The following is a 19,650-nucleotide window of genomic DNA, read 5'->3' on the forward strand; positions in this document are numbered from 1 at the left end:
TGTCAGCCTTGGTGCAGCACCTGGGGTAGACAGAAACTCACATGCTTTGGGGCTTCATCATTTCCAGAATGCACTGAAAGCAAGCCTACTCAGACTCTTGGTATAAATGCAATGTGTGGAGCATGCTTTTTTTGGCTTAATGATGAGAAGTCATATGGTCCTAAAGAGAGAAAATGACATAAAAATTATGCTCAATAGGATTGTGCTGAGCTGAATGGAAGTGGCAGTCCAAGGGCAAAAGGTCCTGTCCTTCTGTCCCTTTTGGAGCATTAGAATTTGGGTGTGGAGGCAACTGATCCCACAAGGTGAGCCCCTGTGTCTCTACCTTGTGTAGGTTCTTTTACATAGGCTAATTCCTAGTCCTGCCTTTGACTTTCTTTGCTGATCCCTACTTCCACCACCTACCTGGAGGCCATAGGCAAGGCCTTTCCTTAGGTCCTTCTCTTTGCATCTTGTCTTTCGGTAAGACATTCCAGTGAGGGTCTCACTACGACCTGGATGATTCAAAGTGAATGGTTCCCTTTTTTCCTGGACATGAGCACCAGAGGATGAAGAGCTATGAGGGAGGCACACCCCAAGGCAGTCCAAAGGGAGGAGTCCTTGTGGGAACCTCAGTCATCACAAAGGGTGAACGTATTCTACAATGCCATCTAGACAGGCTAGGATCTCAGACATTAAAAGGCCTTTTGTTAAACCTGAATTCTAGTCAGACTGGACATCAAGACAGTGTTAGCTTCCCTGGTTCCCTGGGGAACATCCACACAAATGTGTCTGGAAACTTCCATGCAGAATACATTGATCACCTGAGGGGATGGTCACCTATGGTGTGTGCTTTCCAGTCTCCTAAGAATGGTTGGGAGGGAAGGATTGTGCCCCAAGCCTGGCAATGGTGATAAGCAGGTAGTAACTGATCCACTTAGTCTTGGCAAGCAGACGCTGTTGCTGTTGAGAGAGCTGAAGGGCAGCCCCATGGGGCTTGGCCAGATCACTTTCAGGCATAATGAGTTTTCAGTGTGGCCATTTGTTCCTGATGGGCCCCTTGATGTATTTGTTTTGTTCACCCACTTGGGCACCTTGCATCTCCTGGGGTGCTCTTCCACTCTGGGGTTACAGCCTTCAATGATTCTACCCCCGAGAAGAGAAACCCCTTCCAAGTATACCTTTTTGGTAAGGCTGTTGAGAGCCCTTTGGAGCCACTGTATCAGCCCCAGCATGAGGCCCCATTTACCTGAAGGAGAGCCGTGACACCATCACAAGGGTCAAGTGAGCAGTAATCACGTTGGTGTTGTTTGGGGCCTTTGGTGGGACACAGGAGGGGGATGCTGCTCCAGGCAACAGTGGCTCCTGCCTCAGCCTGAACATCCCTATGTAGGTGTTGCCAGGTTGACTAGTGCTGGGTCTGTGTGCCCTGTCACCAGATAGCTGTTTCCTTCAGAATAAATTCCATGCGACATCGTGGCCTCATTCTCTGTGTGTTGGCAGCAAGTGACCAGGCCCAATGTCCCCTCAGCCACCCCTTGCTTGAACAGACAAGAATTGAGCTTAGAGGAATGTCTCCATTCCACAAGACACATCTGTAGAATCTTGGCAGCCAAGAGGTTCTGTCAGGTGGAGAACCCACGAGGGTCTGCCTTCTCTCTCGATTCCTTTATGGAATTACCATTTTTCCCTCCTGGTCACGTTATTCATGTACTCACCCATGCACTTACCCACTCATTCATTCATTCCCTAATGTTTGGCCATAGGTAGGGTGGGAGGGAAGGATGAATAAAAGTAAGGAGGTGGGGAGGTAGAGAACTAGAGAGGTAGGGAGGAAGACGGGTGGCAGTCATGCATTTCAGCCAGGGGTTTGTGTCTCTGTGAGTAAGTTCATTTTGTCACTTTCTTGGGTTCCTGTATGTCTTGTTCTACGTATGTCTTGTAGCATTATTCACTGCATGAAGATGGAGCACATGTGACCATCGAAGCCTACAAGAAATAACAAGGAGTTCTCACAGGTATCTTTTTGCTCCATAGACAGACAACGTCCCCAGAGGAAGGAAGATCTGAGTGTGGCTTGCTGCTCCTGGGGAATAAATGTCAGCCTTGGTACAGCACCTGGGGTAGCCAAAAACTCACAATCTTTGGGACATACTCATTTCCAGAAAGCTTCAGAGGTAAGCCTACTCAGGTGCCTGTGCCTGAATGTGATATGAGGGAAGTGCCTCAGTTGTGTCAATGTTTAGAATTTAAATGGCCTGAAGAAAGATGATGACCTAAAAATCATTCTCAAAAAGATTATGCTGAGACCCAATGGACATGTCCGTGCAGAAGCAGGAGGTCTCTCTGTCCCTTCTGGAGCCCTGGGATTTGGCTGTGGAGGTACCCTATCCCACAGAGAGTGCACTTAAATACTCTCTACAGTGACTAGGGGCTTCCGTGTGGCCAAGGATTGGCCCTGCCTTTGGCTTTCTTTCCTAATCCTTGCTTTCACCACTCACCTGGAGGACATACACTGGGCCTTTCCTTAGCACCTTCTTTTTGAATTGTGTCTTTCAGTCAGACATTCTGGTGAGGATCTTGCCACGGCCTGAATGATTCAAGGTTAATGGCTCTCTTTTGTCCTTAACAAAGGCCCCAGAGGAAGACGGACTGTGGGGGAGGTGAGCGTCAAGGCAGTTGAGAGAGGGGTGTCCTTGCCGGAACCTCAGTTCTCACAAAAGGGGAACTATTGCTGTGGCACCATCACAACAGGCTAGGAACTCTGGCACTGAAAAGCCTTTCGTTAAACCTGAATTCTTGTCATATTGTATACGGAGGCAATGTTTGCTTCCCTTGCCCCCTGGGGAACATCCATCCACACATAGGTCTCTGCACATCTTTGTCCAGAGCACATTGATCTACTGAGAGGATGGTCACCTATGGTGTGTCCTTTTCAGTTTCCCGGTAATTTTTTGTAGGGAAGGATCCTGCCTCAGGCCTAGCAACGGAGAGAGGCAGGCATGAACCTGTCTAGGCACGTAGACACTACTGGCTGTTGAGAAAGCTGAAGGGTAGCCCCTGAGATTCCATGGTGCTTTGCCAGATCATTTTCAGGCATGACAAGCTCTCATGAGACCAATTGTTCTGATGGGCCCTTTAACATGTTTTGTCCTGTTTGTCCACTCAGTCCCCTTGAATCTCCTGCAGCGTTCTTCCTCTCTGGGGGCCATAGCCTTCAATGATAGCAACCCCAGAAGAGAAACCCTTCCAAACTTACCTTCTTAGTAAGGCTGCTGAGAGCCCTTCAGAGCCCCGGTATCATGTTCATCGTGAGGCCCCATTTGCCTGAAGTAGAGGAGTGGCTTCATGATGTGAACCAAACAGGGAGTGGTTGCACTGTTGTTGTTGCAGGGCCTTTGGCAAGCCATTGGAGGTGAGGCTGCACCGGATAACAATGTCTCCTGTCCCCAGCCTGAATGCTCCTATGTAGGGCATTGCCAGGTTGACTGGTGCTGAGCCCACACACCCCAAATCCAGATATCTGCTTCCTTGAGCATCATTTCATGCTTGTTGCTTCATTTTTCTGTATGTTGGTGGCAAGCAGCCAAGCTCCATGTCTTTTTGCCCACTCCTTGCTCACAAAGGCCAGATTAGAACTCAGAGGAACATCTTGTCCCCCAAGATACAACCATAGAATCTTGGTAACCAAGAGGCCCTCTTGCCGGACCTTCTGCCAGGTGGAGAGCCCATGAAACTCTGCTTTCTCTCAGTACTCCTTTATTGATTCACCATTTCTTCCTCCCTGGATCAGTTATTCATCTACTCACTCACGCACTGATCCACTCGTTCACTCTTTCCCTCACATTTGGCAGTAGGTAAGATGGGTGAAAGGATGTAAGGGAGAAAAGTAAGGAGGTAGGGAAGTAGGGAGCTAGAAAAGTAGTGAGATAGGAAGCTGGAGAGGTAGCGAGGAAGGTTGGTGGTAGGTATGCATTTCAGTCAGGGATTTGTGTATAAATGAATTTTGTCACTTTCTCTTGATCCTGGATATGTCACTGTAGGTGTGTCTTGTAGCATATTTGTTGCATGAAGGTGTAAACCATGTGACCACCAAATCCTTCATGGACAGACTAAGTGTTCTCACACCAGTCATGCTTCTCTCTAGACAGACAATGCCAGAGAGGAAGGAAGATCTGAGTGTGGTCTGCTGCCCCCAGGCCAGTCGATGTGTCTTGGTCTAGAATCTGGGGTAGGCAGACTCTCGTCCCGTGGGGCATACTCATTTCCAGAAAGCATCAGAGATAAGTTAACTCAAGTCCCTGTGCATAGATGCAATGAGTGGGAAGTGCATTGTTTGGCATGATGAATAGAATACATATAGTCCTGAAGAGAGATGATGACCCAAAAGTCATGCTCAGTACAATTACACTGAGGCCCAATGGACACGGCAGTCCAGAGGCAGGATGTCAGGGATCTTTCTGTCCCTTCTGGAGCCCTGGGATTTGACTGCAGAGGTACCCTATCCCTCAAAGAAAGTCCTTATGTCTCTACAGTGCCTAAGGGCTTCCATGTGGCCAAGGCCTGGTCCTGCCTTTGGCTTTCTTTCCTGTTCCCTACCTCCAGAGTTTTGCTGAGAGAATGCACTGGTCATAGCAAACATCCTCTTCCAACAACACAAGAGAAGACTCTACACATGGACATCACCCAGTGTCCAACACCAAAATCAGATTGAATATTCTTTGCAGCCAAAGATGGAGAAGCTCTATACAGTCAGCAAAAACAAGACTGGGAGCTGACTGTGACTCAGATCATGAACTCCTTATTGCCAAATTCAGACTTAAATTGAAGAAAGTAGGGAAAACCACTTGACCATTCAGCTATGACCTAAATAAAATTCCTATGATTATTCAGTGAAAGTGAGAAATAGATTTAAGGGACTAGATCTGATAGACAGAGTGCCTGATGAACTATGGACAGAGGTTCATGACATTGTACAGGAGACAGGGACCAAGGCCATCCCCAAGGAAAAACAAATGCAAAAAAGCAAAATGGCTGTCTGAGGAGGCCTTACAAATAGCTCTGAAAAGAAGAGAAGCGAAAAGCAAAGAAGAAAAGGAATATATAAGCATCTGAATGCAGAGTTCCAAAGAATAGCAAGGAGAGATAAGAAAGCCTTCCTCAGTGATCAGTGCAAAGAAATAGAAGAAAACAATAGACTGGGAAAGACTAGAGATCTCTTCAAAAAAATTAGAGATACCAAGGGAACATTTCATGCAAAGATGGACTCAATAAGGACAGAAAAGTTAGGGACCTAACAGAAGCAGAAGATATTAAGAAGAGGTGGCAAGAATACACAGAAGAACTGTACAAAAAAGATCTTCATGATCCAGATACTCACGATGGTGTGATCATTCACCTAGAGCCAGACATCCTGGAATGTGAAGTCAAGTGGGCCTTAGGAAGCATCACTATGAACAAAGCTAGTGGAGGTGATGGCATTCCAGTTGAGCTATTTCAAATCCTGAAAGATGATGCTGTGGAAGTGCTGCACTCAATATGCCAGCCAATTTGGAAAACTCAGCAGTAGCCACAGGACTGGGAAAGGTCAGTTTTCATTCCATTCCCAAAGAAAGGCAATGCCAAAGAGTACTCAAACTACTGCACAGTTGTACTCATCTCACATGATAGCAAAGTAATGCTTAAAATTCTCCAAGCCAGGCTTCAGCAATATGTGAACTATGAACTTCCAGATGCTCAAGCTGGATTTAGAAAAGGCAGAGAAACCAGAGATCAAATTGCCAACATCTGCTGGATCATCTAAAAATCAAGAGAGTTCCAGAAAAACATCTATTTCTGCTTTATTGACTATGCCAAAGCCTTTGACTGTGTGATTACAGTAAACTGTGGAAAATTCTGAAAGTTATGGGAATACCTGACCTGCCTTTTGAGAAATCTGTATGCAGATTTAGTTAGAACTGGACATGGAACAACAGACTGGTTCCAAATAGGAAAAAGGAGTACGTCAAGGCTGTATATTGTCACCCTGCTTATTTAACTTATATGCAGAATACATCATGAGAAACACTGGACTGGATGAAGCAAAAGCTAAAGTCAAGACTGCCAGGATAAATATCAATAACCTCAAAAATGCAGATGTCACCACCCTTATGGCAGAAAGCAAAGAAAAACTAAAGAACCTCTTGATGAAAGTGAAAGAGGAGACTGAAAAAGTTGGCTTAAAGTTCAATATTCATAAAACTAAGATCATGGCATCTGATCCCATCACTTTGTGGCAAATAGAAGGGGAAACAGTGAAAACAGTGGCTAGCTTTATTTTTCTGGGCTCCAAAATCACTGCAGATGGTGACTTCAGCCATGAAATTAAAAGACACTTGCTCCTTGGAGGGAAAGTTATAACCAACCTAGACAGCATATTAAAAAGCAGAGACATTACTTTGCCAATAAAGTTCCATCTAGTCAAGGCTATGGTTTTTCCAGTGGTCATGTATGGATGTGAGAGTTGGACTATAAAGAAAGCTGAGCACCGAAGAATTGATGCTTTTGAACTATGGTGTTGGAGAAGACTCTTGAGAGTCCCTTGGACTGCAAGGAGATCCAACCAGTCCATCCTAAAGGAGATCAGTCCTGAGTGTTCATTGGAAGGACTGATGTTGAGGCTGAAACTCCAATACTTTGGCCACCTGATGGAAAGAACTGACTCATTTGAAAAGACCCTGATGCTGGGAAATATTGAAGGCAGTTGGAGAAGAGGACAACAGAGGATGAGATGGCTACATGGCATCACCGACTCAATGGACATGAGTTTGAGTAAACTCCGGGAGTAGGTTATGGACAGGGAGGCCTGGCATGCTGCGGTTCATGAGGTTGCAAAGAGTTGGACACGACTGAGCAACTGAACTTAATTGAGCCCCCACTGCCCACCCAGAGGATGTTGGCAGGCCTTTATTTAGCTCCTTCTCTCAAATTTTGTCTTTCTGTCAGATGTTTTGCCGAGGATCTTGCAATGGCCTGAATGATTTGAGGTGAGTGGCTCTCTATGGTCCTAGACACAGGCTCCAGAAGTGTTGGACTGCAGAGGAGGCCCTCCTCAAGGCAGTCCAGACGGCCAAGTCTTTTTTGTGATCTCATTCCTCACAAAGTAGGACTTCTTGACTTCTGTCAAGATGGTGGCACCATCTTGATGGGTTAAGATCTTGAACACTGAAGAACCTTTTGTTAGGCTTGAATTCTAGTCATATGGGTTATGGAAGCAATGTTTGCTTCCCTGGTCCCTGGAGAACATCCGCACACAGGTTTCTGCATACCTCCATGCAGAGCATGCTGATCCACTGGGGGTCAGTCACCTGTGATGTGTGCTTTGCAGTCTCCCAAGAAGAGGGATCATCCCCAGGCCTGGCAATGTTAAGAGGCTGGCAGGAACCCATCCACCAGATCTTGGCAGGTAGGTGCTGCTTGCTGTCGAAAGATAAATCACAGTCCCTGGGATACCATAAGACTTGACCAGGTCATGTTCAGGCATGGCAAACAACTGTGAGGCCAGTTGTTTCTGATGGACCCTTTAGTGGGTTTTGCTTTACTGGCCAACCCAGGCCTCTTGTGTCTCCTAGGGCATTCTTCCTCTCTGAGGGCCACAGCTTTTAAAGATGTCTCCCCCTAGAGGAGAAATACCTCTGAGATTACCTTCCTAATAAGGCCTTTGAGAGCCATTTGAAGCCCTGGTATCATCTGCAGCATGAGGCCCTGTTTGCCCAAAGTAAAAGGTTGGCCCCATGACATGGACTGAGTAGGGAGTAGTTGCATTACTGTTTGGGGAGTTTTGTCAGGTCATTGGAGAGGATGCTGCAGCAGACAATGACAGCTCTTTTGCACAGCCTGAATATTCCCATGCAGGGCATTGCAAGGTTGACTGGTGCTAAGCCCATAGGCCTTTCTCCGTATATCTGATTTCTTGAGCATAAATTCATGTGGTCCCATAACTACATTGTGTATTTTTACCAAGGAAAATAGAAGCCTAGTGTCTTGCACAAGCTGGGTTTCAAAGAGGTAGAGGAACCAGAGATCAAATTGCCAGCATTCACTGGATCATAGTGAAAGCAAGGTAGTTTCAGAAAAACATTTATTTCTGCTTCATTGACTTCACTAAAGCCTTTGTGCTCATCACAACAAACTGGAAAATGCTTAAAGATGGAGTACCAGACCACCTTACCTCTCCCGTGAGAAACCTGTATGTGGGTCAAGAAGCAATAATTAGAACCATACATGGAACAATGGACAGGATCAAATTTGGAAAGGAGTGCAGCAAGGATGTATATCATCACCCTGCTTATTTAACTTATTTGTAGAGTACATCATGTGAAATGCTGACCTGGATGAATCACATCTGAAATCATGATTGCCAGGATAATTATCAACAACCTCAGATATGCAGATGATAGCACTTTAATGGCAGAAAATAAAGAGAAACTAAAGAGCCTCTTAATGAAAGTGAAAGAGGAAAGTGAAAAAGCTGGCTTGAAACCCAACTTTAAGAAAAACTAAGATTATGGCATCCAGTCCCATCACTGTATGGCAAATAAAAGGAAATAAAGTGGAAGTAATGACAAAGTTTATTTTCTTGGGCTCCAAAATCACTGATGATGGTGACTAAAGACATGAAAGTAAGGAAGGAAAGCTATGACAAACCTAGACAGCATATTAAAAAGCAGAGACATCACTGCCAACAAAGGTCCATATAGTCAAAGCTGTGGTTTTTCCAGTAGTCATGTATTTACATGAGAGTGGGACTATAAAAAAGGCTAAGTGCAGAAGAATTGGTGCTTTCAAACTGTTGTGCTGGGGAAGACTCTTCAGAGTCCCTTGGACTTCAAGGAGATGAAACCAATCATAAGGAAATTGACCTTAAATAGTCATTGGAAGGACTGTTTCTGAAGCCGAAGCTCCAATACTTTGGCCACCTGATGTGAAGAGCCAACTCATTGGAAAAGACCTCAATGATGGGAAAGATTGAAGGCAAAAGGAAAAGAGGGCAGCAGAGGATAAGATAGAAAGATAGCATCACTGACTCAAAGGACATGAACCTGAGCAAACTCTGGGGGATAGTGGAGGACAGAGAAGCCTGCCATGCTACAGTCCATGGGGACTCTGAGAGTCAGACAGGACTAAGAGACTGAACAGCAACAGCAGCAGTGTCCTGTTTGTCATCTATAGTTTTAACAGACATTGAAGAACCAGTAGGAATTTCTCCTTTCTTTAATCATTCCATGTTGTGTGAATCAACTATTGCATAATTAATGGTGCTTTTGATTGCATTCTATATTTGTTTTTGATATAAAGATACGTCAAATAAATTATTTACCATTAAAATTTTTATTTTTCATCATTGAATATTGTCCATTTTTTGTCCTTCATTACAGACTACTTAGTAAGATGACTTTTTGGTCATTTTTGACTGTACTTTTACCATCATATCTTCCTGCATTCAATCTAGCCACTTGTACACTGAAATTTAAACTTTATTCCCACTAGGTGCTTTCTGGAACTATTATGGATATTTGTAAATATGAATATTTCCTAAATAATTTAGTTATTTGTTGAATGCCTTCTTAATATCTGATCCTAATTGGCAGGAATTTTCCGAATAGTTTAGTGCTCTTCAGTTTTTATTTTTCAAGCATTTTGATACCAGTTTTTTGGTACTTTTTATTCTCTTTTTTTCTTTCTGCATGTCTGATTGATAGGTGGTACACAAGTCTATGATTTTATGTGAGTGACAACACCAGTGTAGCATGTGGTGACTCAAATTTCAAATAAAGCATTGGACTAGTGAAAACAGGGTTATATGAAAGTTTCATTCAATTGGGAAACATGAAGATTATAATGGATTTTCGTCTCATAAATGACTGGCATAATTTCCAAGATCCTTTCGAGAAACTTTCATCTATCTTCTGAATTTACTTTAATTGAAACTTCAGAAGTTTTATTATTCTATGGTGAATATTTATTATAACCTAAAAATGTTTAAACAATTCATTTTCATTGTATTTTTTAGGGTGGTTATAGTGTTGTGATATGTTTTAAGCATTCATGGACTACTCACAATTAAGAGAACGTAGGCAACTGTGTCCTCATGTTTGAGATTCATATATATGCTTTGCCTATGATATGTGGTCTTGAATATAATATATGCAAACTGATATATCTTCTAATATTTCTAATATTTGCATTGCTTTACTTCTTTCCTTAGAAAGGAAGTGGGCTTCCCTGGTGGCTCAGATGGTAAAGCGTCTGTCTGCAGTGCAGGAGACCTTGGTTCAATCCCTGGGTTGGGAAGATCCCCTGGAGAAGGAAATGGCCACCCACTCCAGTATTCTTGCCTGGAAAATCCTATGGATGGAGGAGCCTAGTAGGCTACAGTCCATGGGGTCGCAAAGAGTCAGACATGACTGAGTGACTTCACTTTCACTTTCACTTTAGAAAGGAAGTACATAGTGCAATTAATTATTATTGTTCTTGATATTGCATCCTGATAATACACCTAAGGACTTGCTTGTTTGTGTCCTTGATTGATAAACCTGTAGTCAACAACATAAGCATTTTGGATATTTTAGAGTAAGAATAATAATCCTTGTGTAGAAATTATAGAATAGTCCACATGAATAGTACATACATGAGAGATGTAGTTCTCAATAATAATGATGAAAAAATGAAATCTCAATCTCCTAAAGCACCTGGTAGATCCCCAGAAATGTTGTAGTAAATGTTCCAGTTTACCCTTGAAAGGTTGTTTTGGTCTACAGGTTACAGTTCTTGCCTCAGGCACGAAAGGTCCCAGGTTCGGATTCAGGACAAGCCCCCGAGATGAAAGGTTGTTGCTGAGCCCTGAAAGACGCCAGGATTCTTGGCCTCCAGAAGAGAGGAAATCAAATGATGAGGCTTGATCACTCAGAGCTTTTGTGTGATAAAGTTTTATTAAAGTGTAAAAGAGATAAAGCTTCTGACATAGACATCAGAAGGGGGCAGAAAGAGTGCCCCGCTGCTATCCTTAGCAGTATGTTACATATTTATCAGCAGGCTGCTAATTAGAGAAAGGAAATGTCTCAAAACTCAGAGTGGCACCCTCATCCACATGAATTTTGAGATAACACTGGCACAAGGTGAGTCATCCCAGGTGATAAAACAACTGACATGAATCTTAAAGAAAGGCAGGTTTCCAAGCAAATATATAGTTTCATTAACATAGGGATCACAATAAACTGTGGACAATTCTGAAAGAGATGGGAATACCAGACCACCTGACCTGCCTCTTGAGAAATCTGTATGCAGGTCAGGAAGCAACAGTTAGAACTGGACAGGGAACAACAGACTGGTTCCAAATAGGAAAAGGAGTACATCAAGGTTGTATATTGTCACCCTGCTTATTTAACTTCTATGCCGAGTACATCATGAGAAATGCTGGACTGGAAGAAACACAAGCTGGAATCAAGATTGCCAGGAGAAATATCAATAACCTCAGATATGCAGATGACACCACCCTTATGGCAGGAAGTGAAGAAGAACTAAAAAGCCTCTTGATGAAAGTGAAAGTGGAGAGTGAAAAAGTTGGTTTAAAGCTCAACATTCAGAAAACGAAGATCATGGCATCTGGTCCCATCACTTCATGGGAAATAGATGGGGAAACAGTGGAAACAGTGTCAGACTTTATTTTTTTGGGCTCCAAAATCACTGCAGATGGTGACTGCAGCCATGAAATTAAAAGATGCTTACTCCTTGGAAAGAAAGTTATGACCAACCTAGATAGCATATTCAAAAGTAGAGACATTACTTTGCCAACAAAGGTTCGTCTAGTCAAGGCTATGGTTTTTCCTGGGGTCATGTATGGATGTGAGAGTTGGACTGTGAAGAAGGCTGATCGCCGAAGAATTGATGCTTTTGGACTGTGGTGTTGTAGAAGACTCTTGAGAGTCCCTTGGACTGCAAGGAGATCCAACCAGTCCATTCTGAAGGAGATCAGCCCTGGGATTTCTTTGGAAGGAATGATGCTAAAGCTGAAACTCCAGTACTTTGGCCACCTCATGCGAAGAGCTGACTCATCCTCATTGGAAAAGACTCTGATGCTGGGAGGGATTGGGGGCAGGAGGAGAAGGGGACGACAGAGGATGAGATGGCTGGATGGCATCACTGACTCGATGGACGTGAGTCTGAGTGAACTCCGGGAGTTGGTGATGGACAGGGAGGCCTGGTGTGCTGCGATTCATGGGGTCGCCAAGAGTCGGACACGACTGAGCGACTGAACTGAACTGAACACAGATTAGGAGAACAATTGTATGAGTAAAACTTACTGGTTTGTTGAACGCTTATCGGTTCTGAGTCTTAAGCTGAACGAATTGACTTGAAGAAAGACAGAGTCTAGGGTAAAAACATAGTTCATTAACATAGCTTAAGAAAAACATTTCCATAAGAAAAACGCATTGGTTAGCTCAAGATTTGACTTTGGAAGTAATGATGCTAAAGCTGAAACTCCAGTGCTTTGGCCACCTCATGCAAAGAGTTGACTCATTGGAAAAGACTCTGATGCTAAGAGGGATTGGGGGCAGGAGGAGAAGGGGACGACAGAGGATAAGATGGCTGGATGGCATCACTGACTCGATGGACGTGAGTCTCAGTGAACTCCAGGAGTTGGTGATGGACAGGGAGGCCTGGTGTGCTGCGATTCATGGGGTCGCAAAGAGTCGGACACAACTGAGAGACTGAACTGAACTGAACTAAGTTCAGGTGGAATCAGGTGTCATCATGGCAGCACAGAATTTTAAGAGAAAACTTTTAATTTTGTATAGAAAAGGGAAAAAATTTGACACTTGTTGTTTGTTTCTTCCTGCCGCTTAAGAGAGAGAGAGAGAGAAAATGCCTGACACTTGCAGCCTATTTCCTCTGTTTGGAGACTCCTAGCCTTCCTGCCTGTTACCCTGTCACCCTGACACCAGGGTTTAAAGATACTATATCTGGTAAGAATTTTCAGGAAAGAATGATTAAATCTCTGGGTAATTTTATAGTTCATCATCTTCATCATCAATTGAAAATGGGCAAAAGACATGAATATATTTTTTCCAAAGAAGACAAATAGAAAGCAGCTTTATCATTTCATTGATGAGTTCTAGAATTTTACTGGTAGCATCGTTAGGATTTTCTATGTATAGTATTATGTCATCTGCAAAGAGTGACCGTTTTAATTTTTCTTTTCCAATTTGGCTTCCTTTCATTTCTTTTTCTTCTCTGACTGCCATGGCTAGGGCTTCCAAAAGTATGTTGAATAAGGTGGTGAGAATGGACACCCTTATCTTGTTCCTGATCTTAGCTTTCAGATTTCAGGAAAGGCTTTCAGATTTTCACCATTGAGTGTGATGTCATCTATGATTTTGTCACATATGGCCTTTATTATGTTGCAGTAGGTTCTCTCTGTGCCCATTTTCTGGAAAGTATCATAAATGGGTATTTAATTTTATTAAAATAATTTTCTGCTTCTATTGACATGGTCATATGGTTTTTATTCTTCAATTTGTTAATGGGGTGCATCACAGTCATTTAGAGATATTGAAAAATTCTTGAATCCCATTTGATCATGGTGTATGGTCCTTTTAATGTATTGTTGGGTTTGTTTTGCTAGACTTTTGTTGAGGATTTTTGCATCTATGTTCCTCAGTGCTATTGGCCTGTAATTTTCTTTTTTGTGATGTCTTTCTGTGGTTTGATATCAAAGTGATGGGGACCTCTTTAATGAGTTTGGCAGTGTTCCTTTCTCTGAAATTTTTTGGAAGAATTTCAGAAGGATAGATGTTAACTCTTCTCCAAAAGTTTGATTGAATTCACCTGTGAAGTCATCTGCTCCTAGATGTTTGTTTGTTCTGAGAGGAGTTTTTTCACTCGGTTTCAATTTCAATACTTGTGGTTTGTCTGTTTATACTTTCTATTTCTTCTTGATTCAGTCTTGGAAGGTTGTACCTTTCTAAGAATTTATTTCTCCTAGGTTGTTCAGTTTATTGGCATATAGTTCCTTGTGGTGTCTCTCACAATCCTTTGTATTTCTGTGATGCCAGTTGTAACTTCTCCTTTTTCATTTCTAATTTTATTGATTTGAGTCCTCTCCCTTTTTTCTTGATGAATCTGGCTAAAGATTTATCAATTTTGTTTACCTTCTCAAAGAACCAGCTTTTAGGTTCATTGATCTTTGTTATTGTTCTCTTTGTCTCTATTTCAGTTATTTCTGCTCTGGTCTTTATGATTTCTTTCCTTCTAATAACTTTGAATTTTAATTGTCTCTCTAGTTGCTTTGGGTGTTAGGTTACATTGTTTACTTGGGATTTTTCTTGTTTCCTGAGGTAAGATTGTATTGCTATAAATTTCTATACTATTCTATGGGACACTGCTTTTGCTGTGTCCCATAGGTTTTGGATCATCATGTTTTCTTTTACATTTGCCTCTCTATATTTTTTATTTCCTATTTGGTTTCTTCAGTGATCCATTAGTTATTTAGTAGCATACTATTTAACCTCTATGTGTTTCTGGTTTTTATAGTTTATGGGTTTTTTTTTTTTTCTTGTAGTTGATTTCTAATCTTATAGTATTGTGGTCACAAAAGATGCTTGATATAATTTTAAGTTTTAAAAATTTATTGAGGCTCAATTTTTGGCCCAAGATGTGATCTATCGTGGAAAATGTTCCATGTGCACTTGAATGGGTATTCTGCTGCTTTTGAATGGAATGCTCTGTATATCGGAGAAGGCAATGGCAACCCACTCCAGTACTCTTGCCTTGGAAAATCCCATGGACGGAGGAGCCTGGTAGGCTTCAGTTCATGGGGTCACTAAGAGTCAGACACAACTGAGCAACTTCACTTTCACTTTCACACATTGGAGAAGGAAATGGCAACCCACTCCAGTGTTCTTGCCTGGAGAATCCCAGGGACTGGGGAGCCTGGTGGGCTGCCATCTATGGGGTCGCACAGAGTCGGAGACGACTGAAGCGACTTAGCAGCAGCAGCTCTGTATATATAGCAATTAAGTCTATATGGTATAATGTGTGATTTAATGTCTGTGTTTCCTTATTGATTTTCTTTCTGGATGATATGTTGTCCATTGTTGTAAGGGGAATGTTAAAGTTCTCTACTATTATTATGTTACTGTCAGTTCCTCTTTTTATGACTGTTAGTATTTGTCTTACATATTGAGATGCTCATATGTTGAGTGTATATATACATTTACAACTGTTATATCTTCTTATTGGGTAATCCCTCGACATTATGTAGTGTCCTTCTTTGCATCTTGTAACAGTCTTTATTTTAAAGTCTATTTTGTCTGATATGAGTATTGATACTCCAGCTTTGTTTTGATTCCATTTGCATGAAGTATCTTTTTCCATTCTCTTACTTGCGATCTGTCTGTGTCCCTAGATCTGAAGTGGGTCTCTTGTAGACAGCACCTATACAAGTCTTGTTCTTGTATCCATTCAGTCACTCTGTGTCTTTTGATTGGAGCATATAATCCATTTACATTTAAGCAAATTACCAATGTTTGTGCTTAATGCCATTTTGTTCATTTTTATGAATATTTTCTGTAGGTCTTTTTTCTTTCTCTTTTGTTTCCTTTTCTTGTGGTGTGATGTACATACAATTTTAGTGTTGTGCTGGTGTTGCTTTTTCTTTTGTTTGTGTATCTATTGTAGTTTTTTGGTTTGTGATTACCATGCAGTTTTGATATAGCAGTCTATATAAATATAGGATTGTTTTAAGTTGCTGGTCTTTTAATTTCCAATGCATTTCCAATACCTTGCCTTTTTATACTTCTCACAATTGCTAGATTTGATGCTGTATTTGTGTGCAGATGATTTCCCACTTCTATTTTATCTTTGCCTTTAACAGTGAGTGATCTCATTTGTAATTTTTGTTGTTGTTGTTGTTTGTTTCTAGTTGTGGCCTTTTTGTTTCCACCTAGAGAAGTTCCTTTAGCATTTCTTGTAAAGTTAGTTTGGTGGTGCAGAATTCTCTGGGTTTTTGCTTGTCTGTAAAGCTTCTGATTCCTTTGTTGATTCTGAATGAGGGCCTTGGTGGGTATAGTATTCTTAGTTATAGGTTATTCCCTTTCATCACTTTAACTATATCATGCCACTCCCTTCTGGCCTGCAGAGTTTCTACTTAAAAATCAGCTGATAACCTTATGGGGATTTCCTTGTATATTATTTTTTGCTTGTTAGTTTTGATATTTTCTCTTTTTTCCCCAGTTTTATCAGTATGCATCTCTGCATGTTCCTTCTTGGGTTTATCCTGCCTAGTGAAGTGAAAGTCACTCAGTTGTGTCCGACTCTTGCAACCCCATGGACTGTAGCCTGCAAAGTTCCTCCGTCCATGGGATTCTCCAGGCAAGAATACTGGAGTGGGTTGCCATTGCCTTCTCCAGGGGATCTTCCCAATCCTGGAATCGAACCCATGTCTCCTGCATTGCAGGCAGATTCTTTACCGACTGAGCTAGGAAGGAAGCCCATTATCCTGCCTAGGACTCTGCAATTCCTGGACTTGGGTGACTGTTTCCTTTTCCATGTCAGGGAAATTTTGAGATATGATCTCTTCAAATATTTTCTCAAGCCCTTTCTCTCTCTCTTCTTCTGGGACATCTATAATGAAAATGTTGGTGAATTTAATGTTGTCCCGAGGTCTCTAAAACTGTCCTTATTCATTTATGTTCTTTTTACTTTATTTTGTTCTGCCGCAGTGAGTCCCATCATTTTGTCTTCCAGCACATTTATCTGTTCTGCCTCATTTACTCTGCTACCAATTTCTTCTAGTGTATTTTTAATTTCAGTAGTTGTATTGTTTATCTCTGTTTTTTCCTTTATATCTTCTAGCTCTTTGTTAAACATTTCTTGTATCTATTTAGTCTGTTCCTCCATTCTTTTTATAAGATCTTGGATCATCTTACTATCATTACTCTGAATTCTTTTTCAAATACATAGCCTATTTCCACTTCACATAGTTTTCCTCTGGCATTTGTCTTGTTCCTTCATCTGGAACATATTCCTCAGCCACCTTATTTTGTCTAAGTAATCCACAGGCTACAGGATCATAGTTTCCCTTGGTTCTGGTATCTTCCCCCTTGTAAGTGAGGCTGATCCAAGATTCTCGCTCAGGCTTCCTTGTGGGAAGTACTGGTGGCTGCCCACCAGTGGGTGAAGCTGGATCCTGTCCCTCTGGTGGACAGGGCCCTGTCGAGGGGTGTATTTAGTGGTAGCTGTGGGCTCAGAAAGACTTTAAGTGGCCTATACCAAGGGAACATTTCATGCAAAGATGGGCTCGATAATGGACAGAAATGGTACGGACCTAACAGAAGCAGAAGATATTAAGAAGAGGTGGCAAGAATACACAGAAGAACTGTACAAAAAAACATCTTCATGACCCAGATAATCACGATGGTGTGATCACTCACCTAAAGCCAGATATCCTGGAATGTGAAGTCAAGTGGGTCTTAGGAAGCATCACTACGAACAAAGCTAGAGGAGGTGATGGGATTCCAGTTGAGCTATTTCAAATTCTGAAAGATGATGCTGTGAAAGTGCTACACTCAATATGGCAGCAAATTTGGAAAACTCAGCAGTGTCCACAGGACTGGAAAAGGTCAGTTTTCACTCCAGTCCCAAAGAAAGGCAATGCCAAAGAATGCTCAAAATACTGCACAATGCTCATCTCACATGCTAGTAAAATAGTGCTCAAAATTCTCCAAACCAGGCTTTTGCAATACATGAACCATGAACTTCCAGATGTTCAAGCTGGTTTTAGAAAACGCAGAGGACCCAGGGATCAAATTGCCAATATCCCCTGGATCATCAAAAAAGCAAGAGAGTTCCAGAAAAACATCTATTTCTGCTTTATTGACTATGCCAAAGCCTTTGACTCTGTGGATCACACAAAACGGTAGAAAATTCTGAAAAGATGGGAATACCACACCACCTGACATGCCTCTTGAGAAACCTATATGCAGGTCAGGAAGCAACAGTTAGAATTGGACATGAAACAGACTGGTTCCAAATAGGAAAAGGAGTACGTCAAGGCTGTATATTGTCACCCTGTTTATTTAACTTCTATGCAGAGTACATCATGAGAAACGCTGGACTGGAAGAAACACAAGCTGGAATCAAGATTGCCGGGAGAAATATCAATAACCTCAGATATGCAGATGACACCACCCTTATGGCAGAAAGTGAAGAGGAACTCAAAAGCCTCTTGATGAAAGTGAAAGTGGAGAGTGAAAAAGTGGGCTTAAAGCTCAACATTCAGAAAACGAAGATCATGGCATCCGGTCCCATCACTTCGTGGGAAATAGATGGGGAAACAGTAGAGACAGTGTCAGACTTTATTTTTTTGGGCTCCAAAATCACTGCAGATGGTGCTTGCAGCCATGAAATTAAAAGACGCTTACTCCTTGGAAGGAAAGTTATGACCAACCTAGATAGCATATTCAAAAGCAGAGACATTACTTTGCCAACAAAGTTTCGTCTAGTCAAGACTATGATTTTTCCAGTAGTCATGTATGGATGTGAGGATTGGACTATAAAGAAAGCTGAGTGCCGAAGAATTGATGCTGTTGAACTGTGGTGTTGGAGAAGACTCTTGAGAGTCCCTTGGACTGCAAGGAGATCTAACCAGTCCATCCTAAAGGAGATCAGTCCTGGGTGTTCATTGGAAGGACTGATGCTGAAGCTGAAACTCCAGTACTTTGGCGACCTCATGCGAAGAGTTGATTCATTGGAAAAGACCCTGATGCTGGGAGGGATTGGGGGCAGAAGGAGAAGGGGACGACAGAGGATGAGATGCCTGGATGGCATCACCAACTCGATGTACATGAGTTTGGGTGAACTCTGGGAGTTGGTGATGGACAAGGAGGCCTGGTGTGCTGCGATTCATGGGATCGCAAAGAGTCGGACACGACTGAGGGACTGAACTGAACTGAACTGATATGCTGATGGGGGGTTGGGTGTGTTGTGTTCCAGCCCTGTGGATTTTTTGGCCTGAGGCATGCTAGTACTGGATCTAAGGGCTCTTGGGTGAGGCCAGATGTTGACATCTAAATGGTCGCCTCTAGAACAGCTCATGCCAGTGAGTACCCCCAAATACCTCTACCACCAGTATTCTTGTCCCTGTAGTGATTCCCTGTAGGCTTGCCCTCTGCCTCCTCAGGAGACCCTCCAAGTCCAGCAGGTAGGTCTGGCTGAGGCTCCAGACCTTCATAAAGTCACTCTTTTTCTCTCTGGGTCCTGGTGCACACAAGACCTTGTGTGTGCTCTCCAAGAGTATAGTTTCTGTTTCCCAAAATCCTATGGTGTCCCCTCAGTCAAGCCCCACTAGCTCTTAAAGTCAAATGCTCTGAGGGGCTCCTTGCCCTGATGTCAGGACCCAAATAAGGCAGCCTTACTTGGAGCTCAGAATTCTCACACCTATGGGGGAATCTCTGTGGTATAATTATTTTCCAGTTTGTGGGTCTCCCACCTCGTGGCTATGGCAGTTCATTGTACTGTGTATGTGCCATATCTACCATCTTGTTGTAGCTTCTTCTTTGTCTTTGGAAGTGGAGTATCTTTTTTGTAGGTTTGTCTTTTTTTTTTTTTTTTTTTTTTTTGTCAGTGGTTATT

The 19,650-nt window shown here is 42.4% G+C and overlaps 1 long non-coding RNA gene and 3 other non-coding genes across 4 annotated transcripts in view; all 4 read left to right on the top strand.

Annotated features, from left to right (window-relative positions):
* The window catches only part of LOC129634293 (uncharacterized), a 39,054-nt gene that overhangs the window by 12,139 nt on the left and 7,265 nt on the right, over positions 1–19,650 (top strand). The window contains exon 5 of the long non-coding RNA XR_008705517.1: positions 2,017–2,156. This is a non-coding gene — a long non-coding RNA (uncharacterized LOC129634293). The remainder of the gene's footprint in view (positions 1–2,016; positions 2,157–19,650) is intronic.
* On the top strand, positions 134–212 carry LOC129634684 (small nucleolar RNA SNORD115). Its single transcript, XR_008705849.1, has one exon. It is a non-coding gene; the product is annotated as a small nucleolar RNA SNORD115 (small nucleolar RNA).
* LOC129634683 (small nucleolar RNA SNORD115) lies at positions 2,212–2,291 on the top strand. The gene has a single exon (XR_008705848.1). It is a non-coding gene; the product is annotated as a small nucleolar RNA SNORD115 (small nucleolar RNA).
* LOC129634569 (small nucleolar RNA SNORD115) lies at positions 4,318–4,398 on the top strand. Its single transcript, XR_008705754.1, has one exon. It is a non-coding gene; the product is annotated as a small nucleolar RNA SNORD115 (small nucleolar RNA).

Source organism: Bubalus kerabau, chromosome 19 (genome assembly GCF_029407905.1).
Source record: "Bubalus kerabau isolate K-KA32 ecotype Philippines breed swamp buffalo chromosome 19, PCC_UOA_SB_1v2, whole genome shotgun sequence".
NCBI classification, from domain to species: domain Eukaryota; kingdom Metazoa; phylum Chordata; class Mammalia; order Artiodactyla; family Bovidae; genus Bubalus; species Bubalus kerabau.